The sequence below is a fragment of the Medicago sativa genome, chromosome 6 (assembly GCF_051527215.1).
Source record: "Medicago sativa cultivar Bolivia chromosome 6, Bolivia_mono, whole genome shotgun sequence".
Taxonomy (NCBI): domain Eukaryota; kingdom Viridiplantae; phylum Streptophyta; class Magnoliopsida; order Fabales; family Fabaceae; genus Medicago; species Medicago sativa.
This window is the reverse complement of record NC_140754.1, coordinates 71,131,823-71,154,408: the sequence shown is the minus strand read 5'-3', so window position 1 is coordinate 71,154,408 and position 22,586 is coordinate 71,131,823. Positions and strand designations below refer to the sequence as shown.

The 22,586-nt window shown below is 35.8% G+C and overlaps 1 long non-coding RNA gene and 1 pseudogene across 2 annotated transcripts; one reads left to right on the top strand and one right to left on the bottom strand.

Annotated features, from left to right (window-relative positions):
- The first annotated feature begins 8,643 nt into the window (after positions 1 to 8,643).
- On the top strand, positions 8,644 to 20,053 carry LOC146916614 (disease resistance protein RPP2A-like; annotated as a pseudogene). The gene is made up of 12 exons (XR_015015165.1): positions 8,644 to 9,508; positions 9,602 to 10,652; positions 10,811 to 11,265; positions 11,472 to 12,576; positions 12,716 to 12,990; positions 13,100 to 13,208; positions 14,021 to 14,812; positions 14,947 to 15,708; positions 15,935 to 16,029; positions 16,280 to 16,434; positions 16,640 to 17,059; positions 19,905 to 20,053. The product of XR_015015165.1 is annotated as a disease resistance protein RPP2A-like (transcript).
- On the bottom strand, positions 18,523 to 19,286 carry LOC146916615 (uncharacterized). The gene is made up of 2 exons (XR_015015166.1): positions 18,937 to 19,286; positions 18,523 to 18,738 (listed from the first exon to the last, which is right to left on the bottom strand). It is a non-coding gene; the product is annotated as an uncharacterized LOC146916615 (long non-coding RNA).
- Positions 20,054 to 22,586: the final 2,533 nt, after the last annotated feature.

Sequence of the window (22,586 nt, the reverse complement as noted above, 5' to 3'; positions counted from 1 at the left end):
TCAATGACCTCCATGATTTATCAGTTAATTTAAGGCTCGGATTCAGAATAGTGTTAATTGGCAGAAATCGCGAATGAACTGGTTACATGAAGGGGATTCAAACTCTAAATTTTTTCATGGTGTTATGTCCAATCGTTGGTGTCAAAATGATATTAATGTGGTGTATGTCAATGGAGTTAGTGTGGAAGGGGTGCATAATATTCGTGCGACTGTCTATAATCATTATTCTACTCATTTTAAGTCTATTGGGGCAGCTCGGCCGGGAGTAGAGGGTCTCCAGTTTCGCAAATTATCTTATGTTGAGGCAGGAAATTTAACGAAACCTTTTTCTCTTGCGGAAGAGAAGCATGCAGTCTGGGATTGTGACAATTATAAGAGCCCGGGTCCTGACGGTATTATCTTTGGCTTCATCAAATATTTAAGGGATTTATTACAGGATGATTTCTTTAGATTTTTGGTGAAATTTCATCGGACCGGGAAGCTGACAAAAGGTTTAAATTCTATTTTTATCGCTTTAATTCTGAAGGTGAATAATCCGCAGTGGCATAATGATTTCCGGACGATCTCTTTGGTAGGGTGTTTGTATAAGGTCCTTGCTAAAGTTCTTGCTAATAGACTCCGTTCAGTTATGGGTAATGTGGTTTCTGAGTCCCAATCAACTTTTGTCAAGGGGAAGCAAATTTTGGATGGAATTTTGATAGCTAATGAAGTGGTAGATGAAGCAAGGTGCATGCATAAGGAGTTGCTTTAGTTCAAAGTTGATTTTGAAAAGGTGTATGACTCGGTAAATTTAAAGTATCTGGATTCTGTGATGGCAAACATGAATTTTCCAACAATTTGGCGGAAGTGGATATCTGAATGTATTGGAATGGAAACAGCGCCTGTTTTAGTGAATGGTTGTCCGACGGAGGAGTTTCATATTGAACGGGGTCTTCGTCAAGGTGATCCTTTGTCGTCGTTCTTACTTTTTTTTGGTTGCAGAAGGGTTCAATGTGCTAATGAACATTGTGGTGGGGGCGCATCTTTTTAGTGGGTTTGGAGTTGGTCAAGTTGGTGAGGTTCAGTTAACTCACCTTCAGTTTGCGGATGACACTATTATTATTGGTGAAAAGATCTGGCTGAATGTGCGTACCATGCGGGAGGTGTTGCTTTTGTTCGAGGAGATTTCGGGACTAAAAGTTAATTTCAACAAAAGCATGTTGACAGGTGTAAACATATCTGAATCTTGGTTGTCGGAGGCTACTTTGGTGATGAACTGTCGTAGGGGAACCATTCCTTTTGTCTATTTTGGTCTTCCTATCGGAGGTGATTCTATGAAACTTAGCTTTTGGAGACCTGTTATCGATCGTATTGTCTCTCGCTTGTCGACGTAGAACCTTAAGTTTCTTTCTTTCGACGGTCGTTTGGTACTTCTGAAGTCTGTCTTCTCTTCTCTTCCGATTTACTTTCTTTCCTTTTTCAAAGACCATGCAGGTATAATTTCTTCTATTGAATCTATTTTTAAAAAGACTTTTTTTTTGGGGTGGGTGTAGTGAGGATAATAGGAAAATAGCTTGGATAAATTGGGAGTCGATTTGTACTCCAAAGGAGGATGGAGGGTTGAAAGTTAGGATGGCAGGAGCTTTTAATTTATCTTTGTTGGGGAAGTAATGTTGGAGGATGTTGATTGATAAGGCGGGGTTGTGGTACCGAGTTCTGAAAGCTCGATACGGTGAGGTGTGGGGCTGTTGAAGGAGGGAGGCAGCCATTGTTCAGCTTGGTGGCAGTCGTTGAGTAGGATCGATGAGGGGATTGGTGAGGGTGTCGGGAGTTGGTTTGAAAATAACACTCGTCAGGTAGTCGGTGACGGAAGGGATGCTTTATTTTGGCATGACAGTTGGGTAGGGGAAATTTCGTTGAGACTAAGCATTGCACTGGGGCGGGGTGGGAATAGGTTTTATGTAACATCCCAGACTGCTTTCAGGATTGCCGACTAACCCCACAAACCAACACGAGTCTTTTCAAAGTGTTTTGTCCTCACTCGCACGCTGTAACATCCCAGACTGCTTTCAGGATTGCCGACTAACCCCACAAACTTACACGAGTCTTTTCAGCGTGTTTTGTCCTCACTCGCAAGCTTACCGAAAAACTTCCCGGTAGGTCACCCATCCCGAAATTGCTCCAAGTCAAGCACGCTTAACTTTGGAGTTCTTATGGAATGAGCTACCAAAAAGAAGATGCATCATGTTGATATAGGTAGTACCAAACAATTCTTATAAGCCTTCCTTCAACCATGTAGTCCCATACCTACACGGCCTCTGAATCCCTCTCATTTCAATGTGATTCGGTTCCTCTTGAAGCTTGTCAGGAGCCGCACATTGTCATGCCTTGTGCACCGGCGACCACTCCCCGCCCTCGTCAGCCTTGGGTATTACATGCCCACCAGCTTCCGCTTGGTTCATCCCCGAACCACACCGTACTGGGAGAGGTCTGCTATGATACCATTTGTAACATCCCAGACTTCTTTCAGGATTACCGACTAATCCTACAAACCAACACGAGTCTTTTCAGCGTGTTTTGTCCTCACTCGCACGCTTACCGGGAAACTTCCCGGTAGGTCACCCATCCCAAAATTGCTCCAAGTCAAGCACGCTTAACTTTGGATTTCTTATGGAATGAGCTACCAAAAACAAGATGCATCTTCTTTTCGGTAGCCCATTCCATAAGAACTCCACAGTGAAGCGTGCCTGACTTGGAGTAGTCTTTGGATGGGTGACCTACCGGGAAGTTTCCCGGTAAGTGTGCGAGTGAGGACAAAACACGCTGAAAAGACTCGTGTTGGTTTGTAGGGTCAGTCGGCAATCCTAAAAGCAGTCTGGGATGTTACATTTTACATTCCCCGTTCCCATACTTGATTCTTATATACTTACCCGTTACCCTACCCATACCCAACAGGGATAAGAAGTTGATCCCCATCCCCGTCCCCGACATATTCGGGTTCCCCTCCCCATCCCCGTCCCCACATTGAATAATATTTTTGCAACCTCTAAAGAAATGTTGTAATGCATTATCCAGCAATATGTTCACTTTAACATTTGTTAGACCGATTGATTTAGTTGCTCCTTTAAATATCAATGGTAGTTTTTATAACATGACAATTATCAAACAAAATAACATGGCATATTAACATAAAGTAATTTTTTGCATTCGAGACGGGTTTGTGTATGGGTTCAGGGTGGGTACCTATATACCCGTTACCCGTCCTATACCCGTGTTTTAAAAACGGGGAAGACCCAAACCCATACCCAAACTTAGTTAAAACGGGGAAAACCCGTCAAACTGGGTTTGGTTTGGGCGGGTAACCACAGGTATGGGTATTGTTGCCATACCTAGTTGAGACTTAAATTTCCCCGATTTTTTGATTTGGCTATGACTAAGGAGTGTTCGGTGGAGGAGATGCGGAGGTTAGGGGTGCGGATAGGGGTTGGGCGTGGGCGTGGCGTCGCCATTTATTAGCTTGGGAGGAGGAGAGTGTGAGGTGTAACGCCCTATTTTATTATTTATTTATTTGATTGAGTTTAGAGTCTTTTTATAATTTAATTAATATATTTGATAAGTGATATTTTTATTATGTGTTAATATTTATTAGTAGCCCCGATTTTATATATTTAGTGGGAGAATATATTTAGTGGAAGAATATATTTAGTGGGAGAATATATTTAGTGGAAGAATATATTTAGTGGAGAAATATAATTATTTAGAATAATGAGGCTTTGTGGCAGAATTGGAATTAAGAGAAAATATATAGGTTAAGGTTTATATAAAAGGAGAGCTAGAATTAGAAAATATATTACGTGCAAAACTGTTTTGGAGAAAGAGAAGAAACCTAGAGAAAGAGGAGAAACGAAGAGAAGAGAAGAGTCAGAGAAGGAGAAGTCTGTAGAACCTTGCTGTCAATTAATCTAAGGTAAGGGTGAGACTAACATTCAGTATTATTAAGTCTGTAATTCTGATAATTAGATTTATTATGTTGTAGGTTGAGTTTGTGAGAATTTGAGAATTAGGGTTGAAGTCGTTATAGGTTGTTAGTTGAATAGGAGTCTATCAAATTCATGTCCAGTTGATGTTCATTTCATAGAATAATCATAGGTAGAGTTTTCTATAAATTTTGGAATTTGGGTTGATGAAAATTGGTATTTAAGAGTGATTCTTAAGTGAAAAACGCATTGTTAAACTGATTTTTGAACTGCTGAGAAGCCCAAAATCGGCCACCGAATTGTCAAAATTGGCCACCAATTTCTGATCTAAATTTCCAGTTTTAGTTCTACAAAAATCGGCCCCCGATTTGTCAAAATCGGCCACCGATTTTCTGTCAGGCCAATCTAGAAAACATTCATATTTTTCACCCTTTTCCGTTTTGAATTTGCCTTCAGTGTAAACATGAAAGTTTTAGATAATTGTGTTAGCTTTCTAATGGTCTTGGTTTGGCTCAAAAATGATTTTTAGATTTTGAGTTATGATGAAAATACTCCAAGTGGGTCTTAGTAAAACTTTATGAAAATTCGGTATAACTATTTCTAAGTTAAACCAAAACTTATGGATTGTCTCCAAACTTCAAAGCTTGTGTACTATGAGTTCAATTAAGGTGTTTAAGAGTACTTAACCTATGCTGTGATGAGTCTAACTAGTGGTAGGCTGCCTTGAATTGTTGCCTTGCGAACCTTTCGCACGTGTAGTCATGAGACGACCTTGGGGTAGGAATGAAAGTTATTTATGATGTTAGAAGCTGTCTAGAAAGCCAGAATTAAGATGATTAATATTATTAGTAATGTGATGTTGTTAAATATGTACTATATGTATTATTTATGATGTTTATGTTGATGTGGTTCATTCTTTAATGATGATATGATATATAAGAGCTGTTTATATGCTGCATATGTTGCCGTTTTGCTGTTGTTGACCATTAATGTCATAAAGTTGTAAATGTCGGTCTAAGTTGTAAAGTTGTAAGATGTTGTCCAAATTATTGGAGTCATATAAGATGTTCATGATGTTCAAGATGTTTAAGATGTAAGATGTTGAGTCCATGCATACTCATTCATGTTTGGGGCTTGATGCCCTGGAGCTTTTGCTCAACTACGTTGGGGGCTTGATGCCCTGGAGCTTTTGCTCAACTACGTTGGGGGCTACATGCCCTAGAGCATTTTTACGCTCAATTATGTTGGGGGCTTGATGCCCTGATTGGTACCACATGCATTTGCATTGTCAAGATGATTTAAGATGTTAAGAGTTGCATAGTCGAGTTGAAGTTGCATAGTCGAGTCAAAGTCATCAAGTTGTTAAAGATTAATTTATGAAGTTGATTATGAAGTTGATGTTGATGATTGATTATGAAGTTGATGTCGATGATTAATATGAAGTTGTTTGTGATGATGATATGATGTTACATGATTATTATTATGATATGTTCATGATGTTTATCTTGTTAAATGTAATTGATGAATTATATGCTTAATATTGTTGTTTGTGAAATCTCACCCCTTCTGCTTGAAAATGTTACTCTTCGTATGGGTAACTTGCAGGTAACCAAGATTAGTTGCGGTTGTGAGTGGACTCTCTCACAAGTGTGTGTCTTAGGTGCTCTGATACGTAACGGGATGAGAATTTTGTTGTTGCTTTCTGTTCCTTACGTATTATTTTTGAAGTTTTCAAGAATTATTGTTGAACTAAGATTTTATGAGATTTTATGTTGAGGTCCTTGTGCCAAAGATTATTTAAGATGTTGAAATAATTCCGCTGTGAAGTTTTAAATATTAAGTTGTTGGATTTTGAAGGATTAATATTTATTATTCCGTTTATGATTTTATGAAAAGATATGTGACATTCCGTTTACGTTGAGAAAACTCTGATTTATTTTACGAAATTTTTATGCTGGGAAAACGGGGTGTTACATGAGGGAGTGTTCTGTTTTACTACATAACATTGTTTTGCAATAAAATGTTCATGATACTTGGAGGTGGTTGTTAGATCCTATTCATGGTTACTCTGTGCGGGGAGCATATCGCTTTCTTACTGATTCCGGTCAGCCATTGGATATGACTCTTGTTGACGACGTCTGACATAAGCATAATCCTTCAAAGGTGTCTCTATTTGTGTGGCGCCTCCTTCGCAACAGACTTCCCACTAAAGACTATTTGGTGCGGCGGCGTGTACTTCACCATAGTGACGCGGCGTGTGTGTCAGGATGTGGAAATTCAGAAACGACAACACATCTATTCTTAGGATGTGAAATATTCAGTTCTCTTTGGTCTCATGTGTGGCACTGGTTGGGTATTTCTTCGGTTTCTTCTGGTGGCCTTCGACAACATTTCCTTCAGTTTACTAATATTGCGGGTATGCCTAGATTCACTCATTTATTTATGAGAATAATTTGGGTTGCTTCTGTTTGGGTGCTATGGAAGGAAAGGAATAACCGTGTCTTCCAAAATACGGCTTTTAATTCTTCTATCCTCGTTGAAAAGCTTAAACTGAATTCATTCTTCTGGCTGAAATCAAAACAGGTGACATTTAGCTATAGTTATCATGACTAGTGGAAACATCTGTTCTTTTGCATGGGTGTCCACTTGTAATTTTTTTCCCTGTTTTGTTGGTGCTTTCATATTGTCGGCACACCTTGACCTTGTAAATATTTTTGGGTGGTTTTCCTTTTGCACGACTTGTGCGGGGTGAATCACAGTTGTTTATAATATATCTCATTTTAGTTTGTTAAAAAAAAACTTTTATTAATATTAGTTTATATTATCCTTCCAACAACTTTTATTCCATATCATTAACAACTTTTCCTTGTAAAAACTTTTATTACTATTTGTATCAATCATATTACTAATCCATTATTACATCGTTTACACCGTGTTGTTATCGATTACATCATTATTATTTCGTCATTTTATTATCCTTATTTAATTAAGTTTAAAGGTAAAACAATAAAATAATTTTAAAATTCCTTCTCCCCCCTTGCGAACCAATTCAAACACATTTTTAATTAAAATATCTCCCCTCCCTCACCTCCCCTACGTTAAAATCCCTCTCCTCCCCTCCTAATTCTCAAACCAAACGGACCCTAAACTTCAAAGAAATTTATTAAACGGGCCAAAATGAAAAGTTGAAATATTATTCATTTATGTTTTTGGTGGAGAAGACGGAGCTTGGTGCAAAACTTTTTTCACAAAATTCATTTTAGAATAACAATATAATATTCATTTTCACGTCAAAAAAGTACAATATTCTTTTTTCTTCAGTAATATATTATTTATTGACCTTTCAAAAAAAATATAATTTCATTAATATTTTACTTTATTGACCCTTCATTAATATATTATTAATTTTTCATTTTATTTTATTATAATTTTATTAATTTGAACTTTTTTTGCCTAAAACAAACATTTTTTGACAAATTATTAATTTTAACATTTTTTTTTGAAAGGAAATTATTAATTTTAACATTGAAATCTATGAAACAAATTATTTTGTTAAAAAATAAATAAATATGCACGTTAAAATTCGACATTTAATTTGATACCATGAAATAATGAAAATCTCGATCCCCCCACAGCCCTCTCCAGTCTCCACAGCAACCCGCAATTACAATGCAAGGAAAGGAAAAGGAAGGGTATAGGTAAATTAATTTATGATCGAATATGACCCGATTTATTTATTCTCTTTCTTGTTTTGAACTTAAAATAAAATAAACCTTATCTTAATTCACAGTACATACATTATATGAGACAACTAATAAAGTACTCCCTCCGTCCTGTATGAAACGACTTTATATGAGACGACTTTGACTTGAGCACTTTCAGCGATGTTTCGCTCCACCTGTATGAAACTACTAATAAAGTAGAATAATATCTGGTAAGCCACACAATTAATTACTCTAAATTTGTAGAACTGGTCATTGAGATTATGTATATTTTAATACTCCTTCCGTCTCACAATATTAGTCGTTTAAGGTTTGCACACGATTATTAAGGAAATGATTTAATTGTGTTGATTTCAAAGGTAAAATTAATAACATTTACTAAAATACCCTTATTAATTTAGTTAGTGGAGTACACCCTCCGGTCACTATTATAAGCAAAAATTCAATTTTTAGATACATTCAATTAATGATGTATGTGGTCTTTATTATATGTCACATACATCATTAATTGAATGTATCTAAAAAGTGGATTTTTGCTTATATTAGTGACCGGAGGGTGTATGTAAGTTGGATCAAATTCAATAAATAATGGTATAGTAATTGAAAAAAAATAATAAATGTTTCATTGGTATTGCAAAGAGACAATTATTTTGAGAAAAAGAAAAAATGTTAAAGAGACAAATAATTGTGAGATGGAGGAAGTAATTCTATTTTTATTTTTTATTTTTAAAAAAAAATCTTGTTTAACTCTATTAAACTATCAAGTTGGTCTCTATATTTTAATCCTTGCTATTAATTTAAGTCATTAACATTACTAAAAAGCTAATATGAGTAAAATTTAAAAGAGTTAGAGACGTTTTTTTTGTTGAAATATTCATAATCTCAAAGAACTATTTGAGAGTCTACTAGAATGGTTGGTGGTAACCCACTTGGGTTGGTCTGATGATATTGGCTTGTAACCTGGGAGTGTGCTCCTTCTCGAGGTCTCAGGTTCGATTCTCTTCAGTACCAATTTAGGTGGGCTAATTTAGCTTCTTAAAAAAAATAAAAAATGGTTGGTGGTTTAGTCAATAATTGATGAGGTAATAAAGCAAGCAGGACTTTGTTGTTCATATTCAGATGACTTATACTCACATAAATCTGAACTTGCTATTGAAAGAGAGTTTTTCTTCATCATTTCATTTCACTTGATTTCTTCTTATGCAGTTTAAGATTCACTAATAAATTTCACATAATTTTCATCTATTCCATACTTCCATCCATGTTTTCTTTCACTTCCTCCTCGAAAAGGCGCGGCAAACTTAAATCCACACCTTCTATTACAACTACTACTAATCCAAAGAAGGCGAGGTACGATGTGTACTTGAGTTTCTGCGACGAAGACAAAGACGTGCATTCTTTTGTTTTGAGTATCTATAATGCTCTTAGTAGAAAAGCTGGAGTTGATGTTTTCCGGGAGAATGAGAGGAATGGCTATCGAGATCGAGAAAAACCAACCTCTGTGCTCAATGTTATAAGAGATTGCAAAGTTGTTGTAATTGTATTTTCAAGAGACTATTTCAATTCAAGGTCGTGTCTTCATGAATTTAAAAAAATAACCGAGTGTTGCCGAAAGAAAGATGATCTTATGGTTTTACCTGTGTTCTATGATGGTGTTGATCTCTCGTTCGGAAGTTGGGAGAGAGGTATGTTTGGAGGAGAGACTTTTCATGATTGTGTGGATAGAATCTTGATGAAGAAAACCTCTAAAGAGGAAGATGAATTCATGACTTGGGTAGCATCAATCAGCAAAGCTACCATATATACGGGACTAAGTGATCTCGAAGATAGGTAATATTAAAGTTGAAACTTGCTTGATATGAAATTATAATATTACTCCATCTTTAGACAAATCTAATCTTCTCTTATTCATATGTTATACAGGAACAGTAGTATATATATTGACGATGTAGTCGAATGTGTTACTAATGTGATACGCCACTGGAAAGACTTCTCCCGTGCTTTCTGTCCAGTGAGCATAAAATCGGGCGTGCAAGATGTGATTCAACTATTGAAACAATCAAAATCTCCTCTTCTAATAGGGATATGGGGGATGGGAGGGATTGGTAAATCAACCATTGCCCAAGCTATTTATGATCAAGTTGGTCCGTATTTTGAACACAAGTGTTTGCTCAAAAACGTCAGAACATTTTGGGAACAAAATGGAGGTCAAGTTTCTTTACAAAAGAAACTTCTTATGGCTGTCAACAAAACAACCGAAAAAAAGATACTTCATATTGAATCAGGGAAGGTGATTTTAAAAGAAAGACTCCGACAGAAAAGTGTACTTCTTATACTTGACGATGTTAATAAATTGGAGCAGCTGAAGTCTTTGTGTGAAAATCGGGATTGGTTTGGTCCAGGTAGCAAAATAATCATCACGACCAGAGATAGAAATCTACTTATGGAGCATGGAGTTGACCATATATATAAAGTGAACCAATTGGAAGAAAGTGAATCGATTAAGCTTTTTAATTGGGGTGCATTCAGCCAAGCAACATCTCCTCAAGGTTTTAGTGAACTTTCTAGGCAATTAGTTGCTTATTCTAAGGGATTGCCTCTTGCTCTTAAAGCCCTTGGGGGGGTTTTGCATGGAAAGAACGCACTCGAGTGGAAAGGTGTGTTGAAGAGTCTTGAAAGATTTTCCTTTCCCGACCAAGAAGTACTAGAAGCTCTAGAGACGAGTTTTGATGATTTGAAGGATGAAGAAAAACATATATTCCTTGATATAGCATCTTTCTTTAACGGGATGGACCAAAATGATGTACTCCGTACATTAAATAGGTCAACACAATGCACCAGTCTTCAAATAAGTCTCCTTGAAGACAAGAGCCTTTTAACCATTGGTGAGAATAACAAGATTGAAATGCATGGTTTGCTACAGGCGATGGCAAGGGATATCATTAAGAGGGAATCAAGCAATAAGACTGATCAGGTGAGTGGCAGTGTATATAATATTACTGCATGCATTGCATTGCATTTTATCAGTGGCAGTGTATTAATGATGCATCAGTGGCCTTAAGAATTTCAGGAACGATATATCTAAGCTATGTTGTCTTTTTCTTTTTTCTTTTCTTTTCTTTGATGTTTTAGCCAAAGATGTACGATGTGTTCTTGAGTTTCAGAGGGGAAGACAGTCGTGCAAAGTTCATTTCACATCTCTATTCATCTCTTCAAAATGCCGGGATTTATGTTTTCAAAGACGATGATGAAATTCAACGAGGCGATCAGATCTCAATCTCACTATTGCGAGCAATCGGACACTCTAGAATTTTTATTGTGGTTTTATCTACAAACTATGCTAATTCAAGATGGTGTATGCTAGAGTTGGAGAAGATAATGGAAATTGGCAGAACCGGGGGTCTGGTTGTTGTACCTGTGTTCTATGAGGTAGATCCCTCAGAAGTACGTCATCGGGAAGGTCAGTTTGGAAAAGCTTTTGAAAAACTCATACCAACAATCTCAGTGGATGAATCCACAAAGAGTAAATGGAAAAGAGAACTCTTCGATATTGGTAGCATAGCAGGTTTTGTACTCATAGATTCCAGGTTATTTTTTTCTCTCTCTTAGAATATTGTTTGTGATGCTTTGAAATTCTTCCGACTTAGCTGTGAAATAATATGAGAGTGCATTTTAAAAATGTGCAATGTATACGAGCACACAATGCTCCCTTTTCTATTGATTGATGCATATATTCAAGAATAATTATACCTACAATCTTATGTACACCTTATCATTGGTTCATGTTTTATAGGAATGAGAGTGCTGATATCAAGAATATTGTTAAACACGTGACCCGTTTGCTAGATAGGACAGAATTATTCGTTGCTGAACATCCCGTGGGTGTAGAATCTCGTGTGGAAGCTGTAACTAAGCTACTCAAAATCCAAAACTCAGAAGATGTTTTACTTTTAGGGATGTGGGGAATGGGGGGTATGGGTAAAACAACCATTGCCAAAGCGATTTATAATCAAATTGGGAGAAAATTTGACGGACGGAGCTTTCTTTTGAATATAAGAGAATTTTGTGAGACAGATGCCAATCATGTTTCGCTGCAACAACAAATACTCTGCGATGTTTACAAAACAACGGCATTCAAGATACGTGATATTGAATCAGGGAAAAATATACTGAAGGAAAGACTTGCCCAGAATAGGGTACTTCTTGTGCTTGATGATGTGAATGAATTGGACCAACTAAAGGCTTTGTGTGGAAGTCGTGAATGGTTTGGTCCAGGAAGTAGAATAATAATCACAACAAGAGATATGCATCTTCTTAGGTCATGTAGAGTTGACCAAGTGTATACAATAGAAGAAATGGATGAGAGTGAATCTCTTGAGCTTTTCAGTTGGCATGCATTCAAGCAACGAAGTCCAGCAGAAGGTTTTGCTACACATTCAACAGAGGTGATCGCTTATTCTGGGAGATTGCCACTAGCACTTGAAGTTCTTGGGTGCTATTTGTCTGACTGTGAAATAACCGAGTGGCAGAAAGTTCTGGAGAAACTCAAATGTATTCCCCATGATGAAGTACAGAAGAAGCTAAAAGTAAGCTTCGATGGTTTGAAAGGTGTTACAGAGCAACAAATATTCCTTGATATAGCATGTTTCTTGATTGGAATGGATAAAAGTGATGCAATAAAAATATTAAATGGGTGTGGGTTTTTTGCTGATATTGGAATTAAAGTCCTTGTAGAGCGAAGCCTTGTAACTGTTGACAATAGGAACAAGCTTAGAATGCATGATTTGTTGAGAGATATGGGAAGGCAAATAATCTATGAAGAATCACCATTTGATCCTGAGAACCGCAGTAGGTTGTGGCGCCGTGAGGAAGTGCATGATGTATTATTAAAGCAGAAGGTAATTTTGTATGGTTTATACAACAGTGAAGGAAGAGAACTAAAAATTGTTATAGACTAGTACATTACAAAATGTTTAGCGAGCGGATATCTAAGCTATACGTTTTCTGTTTTTTTTTTTTTTTGTTTTCCAATTTCAGGGAACAGAAGCTGTCAAGGGACTGGCTTTGGTGTTTCCAAGAAAAAATAAAGTTTGTCTGAATACCAAAGCATTTAAGAAGATGAATAAACTCAGATTGCTTCAACTTTCTGGGGTTCAGCTTAATGGAGATTTTAAATACCTTTCCGGAGAACTTAGGTGGCTGTACTGGCATGGATTTCCATTAACTTACACTCCTGCAGAATTTCAACAAGGAAGTCTAATTGTCATCCAATTAAAATATAGCAATCTCAAACAGATATGGAAGGAGGGCCAGGTACAGATTCTGTTTCGATATTTTGCTTATGATTCTTTTTTCCACTCATCGTATTTAATTTCCTATCCAAGTAGCTTTAAATTTTCACCGAGTTTCTTTCTATGTCGGGGATGTCCCAACATGCGATGGGATGGGAGGTGTGGAGGGACCTCCTTCACCTCATGCTGTGGGATCTCTGGTAGCCTCGGAGGTTTTGGAGGTGCCCCCCGCTTCCCGGGCTTCGAGGAGTTGAAAATAGGTCAACCTTTCAACCTGATGCTACATTCACGAGCAGGCAAGAGACAACCTGGCCAATTGAAACATCTTAGTTGGCAGAAGAAAAAGAAATCACGAGATCAAAGAAAACTACCACTCCACTTTAGGCTTGCCTTACCAGCACATGTTTTCTTTCTTGAAATGAGCTAGCTTAACTTTGATTGGGAAAAGGTGACAGGCACCGATTTTCAAGCCTCAGAGAAAGCTGAATAAATCCGTCCTTCTATCCAGATTTAAGCTATGGCTTCGATTAATACATTATCGTCCCCGCTGTAAATAAAGTCTTAGGCCCTCCCCTTACTATAAGGTTAAAGTCTTTACCGTAAAAAACAACAAATTTAAATTTATTGTCTCAAACGTTTAATAACTTTTAGATTGAAGAGCTAGATGTTACAATTCTTTGTCTCTGTGCTACAATGTGTCTGATGTTTGTGTTCAGTAAACATGTAACAAATAGTAGGCATAACATGTTAACTGCGGATCATGTAATACTTCTGTTACACACGTGCAAAATGTGTCGTGTCTATAACTAACAGCGGTTAAAAATTTAGACAAATGAGGAAATGATTTGTATACAGTATACACAAACGATTCAAAAAATTATAAATTAGCTCCTAAATTAAATATTCAAAAAATTATAATCATTAACCAGCCTTTAGGGATCAACAAAACCAACAAACACTAAACAAATAACTGATTGATACATCCCTTACTATTTGTATTTGTTTTTCTATGCTTCTCTTACTATTCTCTTGTGGTTTTATTTTCTTGCAGATGCTAAAGAATCTAAAAATTCTTAATCTTAGTCATTCTTTGGATTTGACCGAAACCCCAGATTTTTCATACATGCCTAATCTCGAAAAGCTAGTGCTCAAAGACTGTCCAAGTTTGTCTACAGTCTCCCATAGCATTGGATCTCTCCATAAACTTCTTCTAATAAATTTGACAGACTGCATACGTCTTCGTAAACTTCCGAGAAGCATCTATAAATTAAAATTTCTAGAAACTTTAATTCTTTCAGGATGTTCCATGATTGACAAATTGGAGGAGGACTTGGAACAGATGGAATCATTGACAACCTTGATTGCGGATAAGACTGCTATAACAAAAGTGCCCTTTTCAATAGTAAGATCTAAAAGCATTGGATATATTTCTTTATGTGGATTTGAAGGATTTTCACGTGATATATTTCCTTCACTTATTCGCTCTTGGATGTCACCATCAAATAATGAGATATCACTAGCTCAAACATCTTCATCCATGTCATCTCTTAGTACTTTCAAGGACATTCTAAAGCTTCGAAGTCTTTGTGTGGAATGTGGCTCAAATCTACAGCTAATTCAAAATGTAGCAAGAGTTTTGGATGTATTAAAATCCAAAAATTGTCAGAAAATGGAAGCAAGTGCAACTACATCACGGATCTCTGATATGTATGCTTCTCCTTTGATTGATGATTGCCTAGGTCAAGTTCGCACGTCAGGGTCAAACAATTACTTGAAATCTGTCTTAATTCAAATGGGAACAAAACACCAAGTCCCGAGTCTTTCCAAAGATCGCATTTTACAGGTTTGCATATCTCTTCCACGTATTTAAACTTGTAAAAGTGCATTGAAATAACTTACGTAAATATAATGAATTTCTTTTCGTTTGATCTTCTAAACTTTTTAATTTGAGTCATTTAAACACTATTCATTGTTCAGACTGCAAATGGGACTTGGGAATCGTTTTTGCTCAATAGTTCTGAGTGGACAACCTTTAGTTGCCAAGGATGTTCCATTATATTTGATATCCCAACAATGAAGGGGCGTAACCTGAAGAGTATGATGTTGTCCGTCATCTATTACTCTTCACAAGAGAACGTAACATCAGAAGGTTGCCAGGGTGTGTTGATCATTAATCACACAAAGACAAACATTCAGGCCTATAAAAGAGATACACTAACCTCTTTTGAGGATGAAGACTGGAAGATCTTAACATCAAATCTACAACCTGGTAACAAAGTGGAGGTTATGGCTGTTTTTCGGGAGGGAATCAATGTAGAGAAGACAACATTATCTCTCTTATATGATGAACCAATTGACGAAGAAATGGAACAGTGCAATGCAGGAGATGAGGAGGATGTTACTGTTTCTGGAGATGTCAATAAGAATGTTAATTTTCTTATAGACGATGTTACAAATTGTATTGTTTCTAGTGATGATGAGTCAACCGACAAAGAAACTGAACACTGCAATGGAGGAGATGAGGAGGATGTTACTGTTTCTGATGATGAGTATTTCGATGCGCCGTGCGATAAGAATTTTATTGGTCCTGGTGAAGATAAACACTCACGTGCAGTTAATAAAAATTCTATTGTTTCTAGTGATGATGACCTGGCAGAAAATCAGAATTATGCTGTCTCTTTTGGCGGTGATATTCCAGCAGATAAAAATAATGTTATTGTTTCTGGAGAAGATGAAAATGTGAGTGGTAATAGAATATATTTATTCTCTTTTTCTTTAAATAATTTTTTTTTTCTTGGTTTATAATGCAAGCAGGATTTAACAACTGAAGCTGTTGGACATAATGAATTGCTCCAACTGCTATATGCAGGATTTAAGCAACATGCATTTGAATTTAATATATATAACATATACTTTTCAAGCACATTTTTTGGTCCTGAGTTCCTTTTGGTTATGTGTATATTAGAGATTTCATAGACTATTCACCAAGCTTCTTTCCCTTGTTCGTGCTGTTCTGACCTCTCGCCATTTCTGGTTGGGTCTGTTTGCCATTCTGGTTTGGATCGCTTGCCGCGGTTTTAAGAAGTGAAGTAGTCTAAACCTCTGTAAAAGGTAAGAACATATCTAGTATGTGTCAAAACATGTGTGTTGAATGTAAAAGTCTGTGTCGAAACATGTGTGTTGAATGTAAAAGATACCTTTGTCGTCAAATTTTCAGAAGCTTTTAGAAACAAATTATTTTAACCATACAATTTTATTTGTTCACATACCTCAATGTTTACATGTTTTAATTTTTGTTTGTAATTTTAATCATGCATATATGGCACGAAGTAGAGGGATTGATTTTAAACTCTAATGATGGACAACTTCAACACACGGACAACATGATGCGGCCGAGCCGAGTACTTGCGTATAAGGTTTAGGAACTTCAAGAGGAGGAGATCCCTATGCCGCCAGTTATGTTTGGTACATGAAACCATTATACATCAGGGTTAGGTCATTTTTTTTGGGAGGGGGTGGGGTGGGGGTGTCCTTAAGATACGTTTGTCCTAAGGTCGTTTCAGGACGAAGTTGCAGCTGAGCTGTGAATTAGAGATGTAATAGAATTTTATTTTGTTTATTGTTACAATAACTTCTTATGACTAACGTAACAAAACTTCTATGGTTGCAGGAACTTGGTTCTCTAAAAGTGGTGATCGATAGACGGAAAATGAAAAAAGATGGACATAGGTCACGAGTACATACAGAACATGGTAGACAAGGGTCTGATGTATGAGTTTGTTGAGAGGTGGCATAGAGAGATTGACAATTTCGACCTACTGCCTATGGAGATGAAGATCATGCTGGATGATTTTTCATGCTTACTATGTCTACCAAACACTAGTCCCTTCATATCATATCTCGTATCCAGAAACATGGTGTGACCTTATTTGATAACCACAGGGGTCAAAACTCGTACAGGAAATCATTGAAATCGAAGCCACAAGAGGTTGACATGTTTGCTTTAGTTGGTTGCGTGATGTATACCAGGAGTAGTCAGATGATGAGCATTTGGACTATGCAACAATAGCATTTTTACTGCACGTTGCAGGTACTACCATTTATTGTGATTTGAGTGCAACGTCTGTGAACGTTGAACTATATTTGGTGTCCTTACTAGTTGTTTAGGTATGCACGATTGTCACTTCGTTGCATACTTGTACATGTATATCAGTGTGCATTGGACATTGGAAGTGTGGCATGTGTAGATCCTGTGGAGTGTGCATGATAATTCCGCTAGAGGACTTTATGTGATATGCAAAAAAGTTCCTTGATGGATAGATCACTTGCTTCCACAGGATTTCACACCTTTGCCTCGAACAGTGATACCACCTCATACAGTCTGTCAGGATATTAGGGTCTAGTTCTAGTGGAACTTATCCTTTTGTGTTGGGTACTTAATAGTATATTATATTGTTACTAGTCCTTGCACCCGTGCTGCCGCACGGGTCATACAAATTGCATATGTGTAAATCCTAAAAGCAAATTTTAATAGTAATTATCAAACCTTGAAAGTACATCTTAGTGATCACACCTCTCTCTGTTGTTATGGATAAAATATGAAAATAAAATTGTATTAGTCTAAGAAAATAATGTGTTTTCTATGTATAATCTTATATGCTATATGTGTGGGATATATGAACTTCTTTTTGAGAAAACATATCAACCAATTTACGGACCTTCCTTAAAAAAAAAAAACCAATTTATGGACCGAAAATGTATACCCAAACACAAAAAATAAGGAAAGGAAAGCAAAAGGAGAACCACATCACCTTAACAAAGCAGAAAAGCATAAATGATCATGGTAGTAGAGTTGGGCAATCATGCATATATAAGATAAGTTGGGGCAAGATTTTATTGAAAAAATTAAAACGTTCATTTTTAGAGTTTCCAATCTAATGAATGGAACTTTTTTTGGATATCATAATCATTTTAATCTTCTTATCATGTTAGGACTGACTTTTCCTAAATTTTCTGACAATTTGATTAGTGTATACGTTTTTTATTTATTTTATGTGGACATATGGATTTAATTATTTAATAATTGTATCATACATATTTTTCTTTGAGGTATATAGTACTAACTGTCAAGTAAGTCTTTGTTTTCTCCTTTCATTTTGTGTGACATGCAGAATGGGAAGTTCCTTTTTTTTCAATAGTGGAGGAAACTATTCAATTTGATAATTAAATAATTCTTTAATTCTTCAAAGATGATTGGAAAGTCAAGTTGTTAATTAATAGTGTAAATTTTTTTTTAGATGTACAAATTCAAAGATATATAAATATATAGAAGATAGAGAGATAGATGTGTAACTTGGATCATATCTTTTAACCTTCTCTATATATTGTTTTTAGAGGCACTATTCTTTATTCATCTCAATTTTATCTATCTTTATCTTAATTACACATACACAATGTTTATCCCTATCATTATACTTGGAGTAATATGTTTATTATTATTTTTATACGAAAAAATGGTAGACACTTGTCTTCACCTTTATAAAAAAAACAGTATTATTTATAAATATACCCCTTATTTATATTACCAATTTGTATTAATTAATAGCCAAAAAATAAAGAGTAAAAAAGAGAAGAAAAACTATAACACCAAATTGAAGAGGAATCACCCAATAGTTTCATGGAGAAAGTGACAATAAACAATCGTTTTTAATAAGCTTCTTCCTCACCATCAATGATGCAACAAAATGAAAAATAGAAGCATCATTTATCCTAACTCACAAAAAAAAAAATCAAAATTCCACATACACATTAAGGAATAAAAAAATATATAAAAGAAAGTTCGAAAAATAGACTAATAAACATTTGAAGCTTAACTATTTGATCAATCTAAGAGTAACTTGACTCCCTATCAATTATCATATCATAGAAACCAGTTAATACACCCCAATTATCATATCATAGTTGTACCTACACTAATGAATAAATCGTCATATAATTAATACCAAGAAATATTGAAAAATGGATTCAAATCCAAATCCAACACCAAAACTCACTGGTTTCTAGCTTTCATCTTTTGCAGCGAATCAAGACTACTACCACCACATAGTATTATTAGAATTGTGAATATTGTTATTTCCTTTCATATTTGAAGCTCTATGTCTCCTCATGTAGCCACCTAAAGCTTGTCCTATTGCAAACTCCAATCCACAAATAGAACACTCTTGTTTTAGACTTTGATAATCAAAAGATGAAGAGTAAAAGTGAGTGGAAAAACAACAATACAAAATTGAAGATAAACTATCCAATTGTTACTTGAAAGTGATGATGAACAAGACCCAAAATATGATGCACAAAATCACATATTTATACACAATGTTTTCAATGTAGAAACTAAAAATATTGAGATCATATTAGTGGTTGTATATATAATGAGTGAGTGTATGGTCATAATTAAAAAATGAGTTACGGAATAAAAAAAAAGCAGTTCAAAGGTTGTGATAGAAATGAATCCATCCATCCATAATCCATAATAAACATGTAAAGAATGTGTGAAGGATGTATAACGTAAAATGAAACAAAAAGCGTAACGTCAAATTAAAAGTTAATTGTGCCTTGTATTATTTGACCTTGTGTATTCTTTTCAATTGTTGATATCAACTGCTGTATTAATTCATTGTTGGTTTGTTCATGATATGCTATTCATTCATTTCAATCATAATGTATTAGTGGAAACGATATTATAACACCAAAACAGCTATTGGTCAAGTGGTTAAAGTGTTTGGATGGAGGCTATGGGTTGCAAGTTCAACTCCCTGCAGAGACTTTTTTCAGAAAGATTTTTCAAACCTCTCAAAAAAGGCAGGATTAGGTTTAGGTTTAGGGTTTCACATTGGACATGCATTGTGAACCTTAGTATTATATATTAAGATTTGCAGGAAAATTCAAAAAGGATTACTAAGCTACTTCAGTCTATGCTTGACCCGTTCTCGTGAGCTTAGCCCAGTTGGTAAGGACAATGCATAATATATGCAAGGTCCGGGGTTCGAACCCCGACCACCACAAAAAAAAAAATCTATGCTTGACCCATTGACAGGCACAGATCTAGTGTGGGGGCAATGGGGTCAAGCGACCCCACTTGCCTCCACACGTGTATTGTCTTTATACTCTATTTATTACATATAAAATATTACAAAACTAAGAAGGATCCTAACGAGTGTTCTAAGAGGACTAGTTAATAAATCAGAATAAGTTGTTTTTTTTTTAAAAAAATTGTTATAATTATTATATCAATACAAATAATGCTTATTTTTAAGATAAAATTTTCTTTTATGAAATCTTTAACAAATTATCTCAGAGCATATCGTTAGCAAGACCATACAACTATTATTATAATATAAACTATTCTTATATTTGTTGAAAAAGATTGTGACTGACGCTACGTTGGTGGTGAAAAAATAATTAATTATGGCTATATTTTAATACCCTGCTAGAAATGGACAAATATTTTAAAAAAATCAACATTTTAGGGCAATTATAAATATAACTTGTATAATTTTTGCACGCTTACGCGTTTATAAATTTTTTATGATATAACTTGACCCCACTTATTAAAATTTCTAGATCCGTCACTGCCCATTGATGGTAACAAAAGACATTGAGTTTTGGAAATCTACTTGAAGCATTGGCAATGAGTTTTGTCTCGTGCTATTAGAGAAGACAGAACACTTGATTTCACCAGTCGATTTGTATTATTTTTGTTGTATGTACATCCTATCTTATATAGCTTATATTTTAGGAAATGATACAGGGTAGTGTTATTTGAACATCTATTTACTTGACAACCATATAGACAACCATGTTTTTACAAAGAAAATTATGTATTGGCACGAAAATCAAAGTAATAGAGAGAGAAAGTAAAAATATAATGTGAGTATGAGAGAGAAAGTTGTCACAAAAGTTGTTATAAAATGGTTGTACAAATATCATTTCTTAATGATATATGGTACTACGATCATACATTGGAAAGCTAAGCAATCAATGAAGGAGAGAGACAATATTGAAAAAAAAATGTGAACGTGATCCAACATTGATCCACCATAATGCAACTGTCAAAATGGTTTTGTGAAAATTCGTCATGTGATGTTTCGTACTAAACAATTTCTCATATTTTACGATTTTATGAGTCTTCTTGTTCCCCCAAGCTAAGGCCTTTATTCAGATCGTGGGTCATTGTGCGCGAGGGTCTTCAATCTCTGGAGCACGAGTACTTGCTTTAGCAGTTGCATGTTGGCAACTTGATGATATTGCCATTGATTTAAATCCAATAAGATTATCACTAGTTCGTGTCAATTGTGATGTTTGCGCAAAATTTTCAATATAAACCACTGGAAGACCTTTTTTTTTTTTTTTGAAACGTTTAAACTTTATTAATGAAAAAAGCCAGCCTGCGCAAGACGCACAATGCAAGCGAAAAACACATACAAAAGGCACCGGAAATACATGGCTAACCTCAAGACAATCACCAAAAGAATAAGCCCCCTGTCAATACACAGACCCCCTTCCAATTGCAGCTGCCTACCCAAAAAACCAGCATCACAGCAGTAAGAAAAACAGAGCAACAACTATAACAAACCACAGGGAAACACCAACAGTGAGGTTCCTGAAAAAACAGAACAGCTGGTTTCACAGAAAAGAGAAAACAGCCCAGCAAATCAGAGGCCGGTTGCCAAATACCGATCCCGACCCAAACTCCATTAGTTATCTTAGCAAGCAATCCTTTGGATTTCAACACCACGCATAAAATAAAGATGAATGAATCTTGACTCTATGTAAACACCATACCCACGACATCAACTTAATCTCCTCAACCATCTCGAACGCCCCTTTGGTATCATTATTAAAAATCACATTGTTTCTTGATTTCCAAATCACCCGTACTATCGAATGCCAAATTAAACACCACCCTTTCGTAACCTTCTTGTTCCTTGCCTCCTCATTTGAAACCCAATGCTCTAATATATTCAACGGTGTAACTAACTCAAAACTTAGCCACCTCATAATAATTACCCATGTTAAGAATACAGATACAAAATATATTCTGCGGTGTAACTAACTCAAAACTTAGCCACCTCATAATAATTACCCATGTTAAGAATACAGATACAAAATAGAGAAAGAGAGAAAACAACAAAGACGGCTAGAGTTTCATTCGAATAACAATAGCTTGATACTACATAAGGTTATAAGAGAATATATAATAAAAACTTGCTAACATAAAGCCCAATAACGTAAGCTCAATACTTTATTATTTAACATCTACCCTCAAACTCACAATGAGTTAGCGGCCAACACTCGGTGGGATTTAGTCCCACATCGGATGGATAGGATTCTTGGGAAGAGTTTATAAAGAGGAGGCACTCCTCACCGTACAAGCCGGTTTTGTAAGGATGAGTAAGGCCTCGATATTCGTTTCATGGTATCAGAGCCTATCGGGTCCATCGTTGGGCTTCCTGCATCGTCCACGCTTTAGGCAAATTGGGCCGGGCTGAAGCGTGACGGGGTGTGTTAGCGGCCAACACTCGGTGGGATTTAGTCCCACATCGGATAGATAAGATTCT